Here is a 9,302-nt window from a genome sequence, read left to right as displayed (position 1 = left end):
AACACTCGCTAAAAACGAATCCGCCGTTCTCGTCTTAGGAGCTAATCGCTAGAGATAAAAAAGACCGGCATTTTTCCAGTGACTTTCAATTCCTAGACCTAAGGAATGAAGAACAAAAATTCTTGACACTTTCTTAAATTTGGTTATTGGCTAAATTTACTGCCGTTCCAATTGGCAAGTTTTTCCAGTGACTTGTGCTTTTGATTTTAATTTGCTTCGTCTTTTGCCTCATCTTTCCCCCATCGACCACCCCTGTATCTTCAAACGTACTTCACCCAATAAACCCACAGCCACGGACATTACGAACAGAACTAATCGCAGAAACCAAACGACCTCTTTTGTTCGAGTTTCATTCACACACAGCATGCAGTTCGTGATTTCCATATGGAGGTGCGATTGCTGCCGTAATCGAAGTTCTATGTGAGGTGTGGTTTGTTGTCCGATCCGTAGATTCTGGTTCGATTTTGCCGATTCGTTTGAAGCTGTGGTTGATTTTCCGTTGTAACGTTACTTCTGTTTCTAGTTTCCATATTAATTGCCACGATTCGATAATTAAAAGAACGGTTGCTCTGTTTGTTGTAATTTTCTGTGACCCTATTTCCGTTTCATCTTTTAATATCTGATAACTTGAGATGGATTTATGCTTGAGTGTCTATTGTTATGGAAATTCTGTTTTGGTAAAATGCTTCGTTTAGATCTTGTGGGGAGTTTATTTTCAATGTTAAAGTCATCATTTGAGCTGAAAACGGGTGTATAATACTGCTTAGTTAACCATGATGATTTTATTTAAGCTAAGTTTTGCACTTTGAGAGAAATATGTTATTGTTGCTTCGTAGTTTCTTGCTACTGTTTTAGTTGATTGTTTGAAATCATTTGTCTTAATTGCTTGCAGAATCTTAGAAAAATCTCTGTTAGGTTCCAATAAAATCTTGGAAAGTAAAATAAATTTTGATTGGTTAGAATTCCTACCTGTGAATTTGTAAGATTTGGGGTCTGTTAAAAGATATAAGATATGAGAAGCCCATATCAAACTTGTAGGCCAGTCTTTTTATTCGCACTATTGGAACCAAATTTCTTTGTTCTGCTAGGGCCCACGAAGCCATTTGAGTAGTAATTATTAAGTCCGGCAGACCTTTCTCTAAATAACATCATCTGGCCATCGTTCTTAATTAAGCTAGCCCACTTTCCACATTTTAAAACTACTACTACCAAATCCATATATCTCTATTTGACCTCCGGATAATTTTAAAATTAATTCTTAGAATTCGAGACGTGCCATTTAAGCATAATTTCCATTGGCCCTCGCAAAGCTAAAAAACCCGATAGTGACTTTAGGCGCGTTAATTTAATAATCTTACCTTCCTTAAAATCGGGTGTGCATTTTCATGTGACCCAAATCCAAAATTCCCCAAACTGTTGAATATAAATATGTATTTAGGATTACGTGTTGCCATTCATTTGACCGCTGATCCAAAGTACATTGTTTAACCGAACGTTCAACTATTCTTTAAAAAAAATTGAATTAAACGGTAATAATCTAAAAATTGCACATGGTTTCAAAATTTTATTAAAAATCCGTATAATTTAAGCTCGAAATATGACAGTTGAGCGACCGTGCTATGGAACCAGGAACTCGGGAACTGCCTAACCCCTTCTCCCGGACTTCTAGTTAACAGAATTTCTTACCCGGATTTCTGGTTTTGCGACTGTGTAAACAGAGTCAAACCTTTTTCCTCGATTCGTGGATTCAACCCTGGTGACTTTGGGACACCATAAATCTCCCAATGGCGACTTCTGAACCTTTCTTAATAAAACTGAATTCCGCTTCGAAATTGCCTTTAACTTGAAAAACTTCCTTTAGTTTACCCTTCAACAGGGTGATCTCTAAGCAAAAGCGAGGTGTGATAGATCTGGCGACCTGCCTGGGGACAGAAACCCAGAATTTCGGTTCAGGGTTTCAAGAAGAATTCGGAAGCTCAGTTTAAATTGTTATATTTGGCTTTATTCTGATTTTTCTACATGTTTCCATGAACTTGTGCTAAATGTGTGTTTACCGCCTTTGATATTGTTGAATCTGAAATATTAATAAAACTGTCGTGCGAATCGCCTTCTTCTCTCTGAGAGTCTTCTACATCATTGGGAAAGGGTGCATCTTCGTGATGCTTCTTTCTTTCTGTTTAGAGCTCTTTCCCATTTAGAACGAGGTTTGGATAAGTTGCAAAGGCCGCAGAGCTTCCGTCAATCCCCGGTACGCTTGCCTCCCCCTCGGCCTCGAGTTGTCCGCCTCGGTCAAAAGCCAGTCTAACAATAAACCTTAGAGGTTTAAAACCTAGAAGAACAAGAACCTCATGCCGGTATCCCTAGTAGGACGCTTGCTTGCATCATGTGCATTTGACTTAGGCGACTCACACAAGGGTTGGGGTCGTCTAGGACAGGTGCACCTGAAATAATGGACCATCCTGAGTTGACATCTTACTGCTACATTGCGCATTTATTTGCTCGGCTTTGCATGTTGACCGGCTTGTCTAAATGAGTGAACTGATGGAAATACAGCAATGTTGGGACTAAACGTGAGGGTAACCGCTACTTTTGTTTATTGTTTACCCAATTGGAAAAAGAAAAACCAAAAAGAATTTTAAAATTATCAAATTAGATTTGTTAATTTGCCAACTGAACAAGAAAACATAAAAAATGAAAATTATTTAGCTATTCAGAAATAAGGTGTTTGCAACAAAAATAAAAGAGTCCATATTTTCAAAAATAGTAGGTTTAATTATGCCCGACAACTACCCGCGTTATAAGATATACTCACCGGATGTGAGATAAGTTAAGGCGAACCCTCACGGGTCAACCTAACCACTTTTATCAAAAATAGCCAAAAAATAGTCCAAATTTTTATTATTGTCATAAATAAATCGGGTTGATCGCCATATCTATGTTAAAAATAAGCCGAATGTCCCCAAAAGGAGCGACCGGAAAGCGCTATTTCATAGCAAAGAAACAGCCCACCCTGAAGTCATTATATTTAAAAGTGGATTATACGGGCAACAGCCATATAAAACTCCCATCCCGGAATGCTGAGAGGCCCGTAATTTGCAAAAACCAAGATCTTTGCACTATTCTTAAAATAAAATTTTTTAAAAAAATATGCCACTTTTCTTTTAAAGTACACATAATGTCATGACTTTCTTTAAATAGTCACACTTTACCTTAGAAACTCCTTGTCCAGGATGGACCCAATAAACATTTGAAACCTTTCTCAGTACTGGCGCAGCGCCTTTGGCGATGCCGGTGATTGCCGCGGGCCCCAGGTTTTTAAGCTTGACGTATGCTAGTATCGAGTCTGTATTTTTTGTTTTGAGTTATCTGTTTTTGTAACTTCCCTTTTTTGAGGAAAAAGACAAAAACAAAATATGTACTGGTCAAGCTTTTTGTAATGACAGTGTTACTTGATGAAAAATTGAGAAAAATTCCCCTAAAAAAAATTATTTCCTTATTTTTGCAATTTATTCGCAAGAACTTCATACGCTCGGTCTGATTCACGCTGGGTCGTAATACGTAGGCAATCTCCATAGGATGTCGACCGTAACTAAATGAAAAGAGTTGAAAAACTAAGAAAGAAAGAAAAACAAAACGAGGGAAAGAAACAAAAAGAAATAGGAAACCAAACCAAAAGCAAAACAACGAGAAAATTAAAAAGTGACACAAAGGAAAGATAAAAGAGCGGGGAAAAGACAAATTTTGATGGGAAAGCGACCGCGAATAGGAAAAACAACGCGGAAAAGAAAAACCCAAGGCAAAAGAAAAAACAAAAGAGGGAAAAATAAGATAGAAAAGCAAAAGGATATAAAGAGGATAAGGCAAGAAACAACAAATTGGAAAACCACGAGGGAAGAATGAGAGGAAAGCATGGCAAATTAAACGGAAAAATGAAAGCCGGGATGACGCATGCAAACCATGCGAAGTCATTAAATAGGAAAATGGTTAACTGCTTAGGTGCATTCATGCCCAAATGTGCGAGTTATCTATCTGTTAACGCTTCTAACTGCTAACAAAGTTGTTGTTGAGATGAGCCCAGGCAGGTGGTTTAGTTGGTTGGCATCCTGGCAACTCATTCTACAACACCCGGTCAAAAAAACAAACTGAAACATACAGGCCACGAATCAGATTACCCAGTGTCATGGAACCGTCGAAAAGAGGTAGACGTGTGTGATGTCAAAGCAATGAGGGAAGATATGTATAAGTTGAGCAGTGATGGCCCGGAATACTCAGGCCTGCGGCTAAGGGTCAGCCGGCGCCCAGTATACCCGCCAATCCAGCATATATCCACTCTTTGGCTCAAGGTTCCAGGAGCCTCATACTATGAATTCTATCTCCAGCCAACTTTCACCTTTACTACCAACAGATTATGGCACCAACCTCCTATCCTCACCCAAGCTTCCACTACCCAAAAACAAATACCTTCCTCCACCAATCACCCCTGTTCTTTGTTGCGACTCCACCCTACCACCATTGCATAAGATCTTTCCATGGAGCCATTGTTTTCCAAAACTTCACGACAGCCAGTACTACCCTCCTGAGGCCTACCTTTAAAGCTTCCTGAGCCATTATTCCTACACCCCTCACTTTGAGCTCCCGGTTGGGAAACTTGACAAGCCGCTTAGAATCCGAACAGGAAGAGCATGTTTTGAAAAATGTAAAAAGCCTGGAGCAATCTTCAGGAACATGCAAAGGATTGTGGTGGCCAAGTCAGTGTTGGACTTACAAAAAGGATTTGTGCTTGTTTCCCGATGTCCAGTTTACCAGTCAGGATTCAAAGCTAACCCAAGTTGACTTCAATATGATGGACATGGTGATCCGAGGTTACTAGCCCATTTAAGGGGTTCTGCAGCAAAATGAGCGGAGCTGGGGGAAGGGATGAATTATGATGGCGTACTTTAGTCAAAGTCTAAGTGGTCGGCGCTTGGAAGTGGTATCACTCGACGGATCCCATGAGCTCGATGGTTAACACTTGGGATGATTTGGCCCAAGCGTTTGCATGCCACTTCAGCTATTTAAAAAATTCCGAAAAATCATCCCGGTACCGGTCTGCACTGCTAAATTGAGAAAAAGCCCGGGGAAGCTTCAGAGAGTATGTTTCCGTTGGAATGAGAGCAGCGGCAAGAGTCGATCCGCCAATGAAAAGAAATCGAGGATGTTGATTACTTCTTGTAGCTTGGAGCCACCTCTATGGTCACTTGGTGGCAGCAGTAGGAAAAATCCTCAACGAAGAGTAGTGAAGAAATGGGAAGTATGGTGGAGCGAGGGGCTTAAGTCCAACAAAATCGATGAGCTAATTTCTGCAATCGAAGCAACTAACCCAGGCTAGTCCAGAGCGGTGCATTGAGGGTATTGGAAAAGAAAAAGAAAGAAGAGTGTGGGCAGTAGTTTGAATTCAAGATTTTGGTCCAGGACCCATCACCATATTACCAACCAACCTCGACCCCAAACCCCTAAACCTATCCCCGAGCTGTCCACATAATCCACCCTCAGTATTATCCTTCCGAACAATGATCCAGTCATTATGTCCAACCAACTCAGTTCACTTTCCTATGGCGAGCACCAGCGCCACATTAATGCCTCCCTCCTGCCTCACAGCATTTCGAGCACCCAACAAACCCTCGAAAAACAGGAAGCAGGGAAAAGAATCAATGGAAAGGAAATAGTTTTCACGCCAATTGGAGAGTCACTACACAAAGCTTGTTGCAAAAGTTAAGCATTCTGGCTATGATTGAGCCGCTCCTCGGCTATAAACTCCAGATCCCACATGGCAAAAGCTTTTATCCTACTGTACGATGCATTGGTACCACTCTAATGTCCAGGGGCATAGCATTTGAAAGATTGTTGTTCTTTTGAAAAAGGGAAATAGAAGAAGTGTTCAAGAAGGACTGGTAAATTGTATCAATACAGTGATAGAGAGCATGCGAATCCTCTTGGAACTTGCTGACTGAAGTTAGATTGATAATGAAGTTGTTAATCGGTTTTGCAAATATTGATGTGAACCTCAAGTGGCCTAATGTGCCGTGGCTTCTGGTAATGAATAGACGCTTCCATCTCTTGGAACTAGCTGAAAGAGGAGTCGTGTGCGTGCGTTTATTTTGTTTGTCATTTGTTGTCCGGGTTATTTTCAGGGTTGTTAACCCGGATATTGTCTTGTGACTTCAAACCCTTCTATTTAAATGTTCACTTATGGCCTTGTTTGCTTAGGCGTAATATCTTGTGATAGTGCCTTGATTGAGGTGTTCAAGGTGTTGTAAACTCTAGTCTAAGCTTTGCTTGTTTCGTTGCTTTAACCCTTCTTTCACCGTCAGTCTAATTGCTCAACATTCTCTGTTTCCCGCCATTTCTAGTCATTTTTATCTAAGTTCCTTTCTCCTTCTGCAATTCTTTCATTGCTGCGTTTCTGTGATCATGACATCACGCATAATTCTCAGGCCCTGGTTTTAAAAGTCAGTTTAGTTAAAGAAGCAATTAAGACCAATTGTTGAAGCATGTAAGGACAGTCGAGGGATTTTATAACTCTCTTCGAGCCCAAATTGTGGAAAACTGGTCAGACGTAACATTAAAGAAAACTGTGGAAATGCATTTCATGCCACTTGGTTTGAAACCAAAGGCAAAGTTTGCCCCAAATGTCTACAAGGAGGCCGTTCATGCTCGCCGTACCGAGATTGTAATCAATGGTGCTAGTAATCGACAATCGTAGAAGGCAAATATGTGATTATGGTTAAGTTATTCCTGTTGATTGCAATCAAAAGATTTGTTACGTATTGTTTTTCCCAGTTATGTTTAATTGTGGTAGTTATGTAACTTGGGCATTGTTTTGTGAGATTGGAACTGTACGAAGTGCAATTTGTTCATGCCTATCCAAACTTTAATCCTTTGTTAAACCCTTTGAGCCTCGGTTATTTTCTTGCATACCCTCTTTCAGAATCCAATAATAAAACTCGTTAAAGCCCGGAGCGGAGAAAGAAAGTGGTGAGAAACAAGAGAAATAACAGTTCTTAGATTGAAAAAGGAAAAACAGAAAAGAAAAAGAAAAAGAAAAGGAAATGGAATAAAAAAAAAAAGAAAAAAAGAAGAAAAAGAAAAAGAAGGAATAAGAAGAAGAAAAGAAAACAGGTAAAAAAAAAGGAAAGAAAAGAAAATTGAAAAGAAAGAAAAGGAAAAGGGAAAGGGGAATGAGATCGCAAACAACGAAGTTTAATTTTATGACCTGAACTACGTTTGACTTGTCCCGAAAGTCGGTACGTAGGCAGCCTTCTCCCTGAGGTTTCAGTCACACAAAATAAAATCCAAAATAGTCCCCAAGAAAGAAACCGGGGCGGTTAGAAGTTGTGCGTTTGTTAGTTGAGCAAATCTAGATTCCGGATAAGTTGTAATTTTGAAAACCCATGGTTGAATTGTCTTTGAGCCTTGATACCCTTTCTTTCTACCCTATATCCCAAAGCCCACATTACGGTCCAAAGGAAAGACCTTTCACGATCAGTCTTCGAAGAAGTTCCAGACGAGCAAGCATAAGTGATTTTCCATGTCAGGGTGCAAACACTCCCGACAAGCAGAAAAATAAGGAAATATGAGAGAGTTCTTATTTGGTGAAAACCCTCACAGCACCATGAGGGCAACAGTGCAGTTAGTAAGAGAAATCGAATAATGAGAGATCTTATTGGTGAAAACCTTTCACGGCACTCTTGAGGCGACTGTAAGTCAAGAGAAAAAACGCAAATAAGAGAGGCTTGATGGTGAAAAACCCCTACGGCACCACAAGATCGAATAAGGATTGTGAATCAGAACTCGCTGCAAGTCGGAGCATGAAGCCCAGCTTTCACGGCAAAAGGTATACAGATCGAAGAGACCGAACATCAGATTGCTTAACAGAATATGGCTGCAGAATCGCTATGATCAAAGGTCATCAGTGAGTCGTTATCCATATCCGATAGGTTTTCTACGTTGTAGTTTTCTTGTTAGATCATCTCTTTCATTGTCCCTCTACTCTGTTCATTTCGTCTTAGTTTACTTCCTTCTCATCCTGAGTCAATTCGGTTCATAACAAGTGAGAAATGACTTCAAAATCTGCCACCCGGTTCTTTGTTCCAATTGAACAAAAAATCCAGGCGAATCTGGCCAGCGACTATCAAATCGTCATAACGTCAGGAACAAAAATAGCAGGCACATCTGAATGTGGAAAAAACAACTCTACATGCCTTGGATCTTTTTGGATAAATGCCAAGGCCTGGTATTTGTCAATTCATGAACAACGCAACAAATGAAGGGTTGGGTTCTGAATGGGTCAAAGGTATTGGTTCATTGGAAACATGAAAGGTTTTGGTACAATACTCAGATGGAGTGTGCTTGGTTGAACGATCAAGGTATTTTCTGCCGTTAAGAAATGTAGCAAGTCTCCAAGTGACGGACAAGAATCGCTTATCAGATGGCAAGTGATAGGAAACAATACAACTTCAAGGCCAGAGGCCAGTGCATTTTAAAGTCAAAAGAAAGAACAATCATTACGCAAACGTGGGAGCATAGACCGTTGCATTTGGGATTCATAGGAGAAATAAGGGTTGGGGATGCCACTTTCATGCAAATGCACACAAAGTAGAGATATCGGGAACAAGCAAGTCTTCGAGTGGAAATCATTCATCTTGCGCCAAATGCAGAAGCAGCCGCGTATGGCCCCTCAAAGTTCAAGGGCCACAAAATCATATAACTCACCACATTTAAAGCTCACAAAGTTCTTTGTTTGAGAACAGGACAACAAAGCAAGTCTGCAAGAAAGTTGTGGTTTCAACAATAGAAAAAAAAAAAAAGAATAAGAAAGAAAAGAAAATGATAGAAGAGGAGAGCGACAAAAGGGAAGTTTCTCGAATCTTTCGCCCCTTGTCCTGTCTTAGTTAGACGTGCACTAAAATGTAGCCATTGCTTTTCACATTTTTACGCTCTAGGATCACAAAATTCTTAGTATGATGAGATCTTTCTCCTAAGATACCAAAAAACAAAAAAAAGGAAAAAAAAAAAAAAAAAAAGAAAAAAGGGGACCTACGTCTGGATGAAATTTCTCCTACGGATCTAAATCTCTTAGTTCTGTATGAATTTATCTCCTAAGTTAAGAAAAACCTAGATCTGATGAACTTTCTCCCTAGATCGACATCTTAGTCTGATGAATCTGTTCTCCTTAAGATAAACAACCTAGTCTGTGATGAATCTCTCCTAGGATCAAAAATCTTAGTCTTGATGAATTGTTCTTCTAAATCTCTCTCTCCTCT

The sequence above is a fragment of the Nicotiana attenuata genome, chromosome 7 (genome assembly GCF_001879085.1).
Source record: "Nicotiana attenuata strain UT chromosome 7, NIATTr2, whole genome shotgun sequence".
In the NCBI taxonomy this organism is placed as follows: Eukaryota; Viridiplantae; Streptophyta; class Magnoliopsida; order Solanales; family Solanaceae; genus Nicotiana; species Nicotiana attenuata.
Note: the sequence above shows the minus strand (reverse complement) of the source record.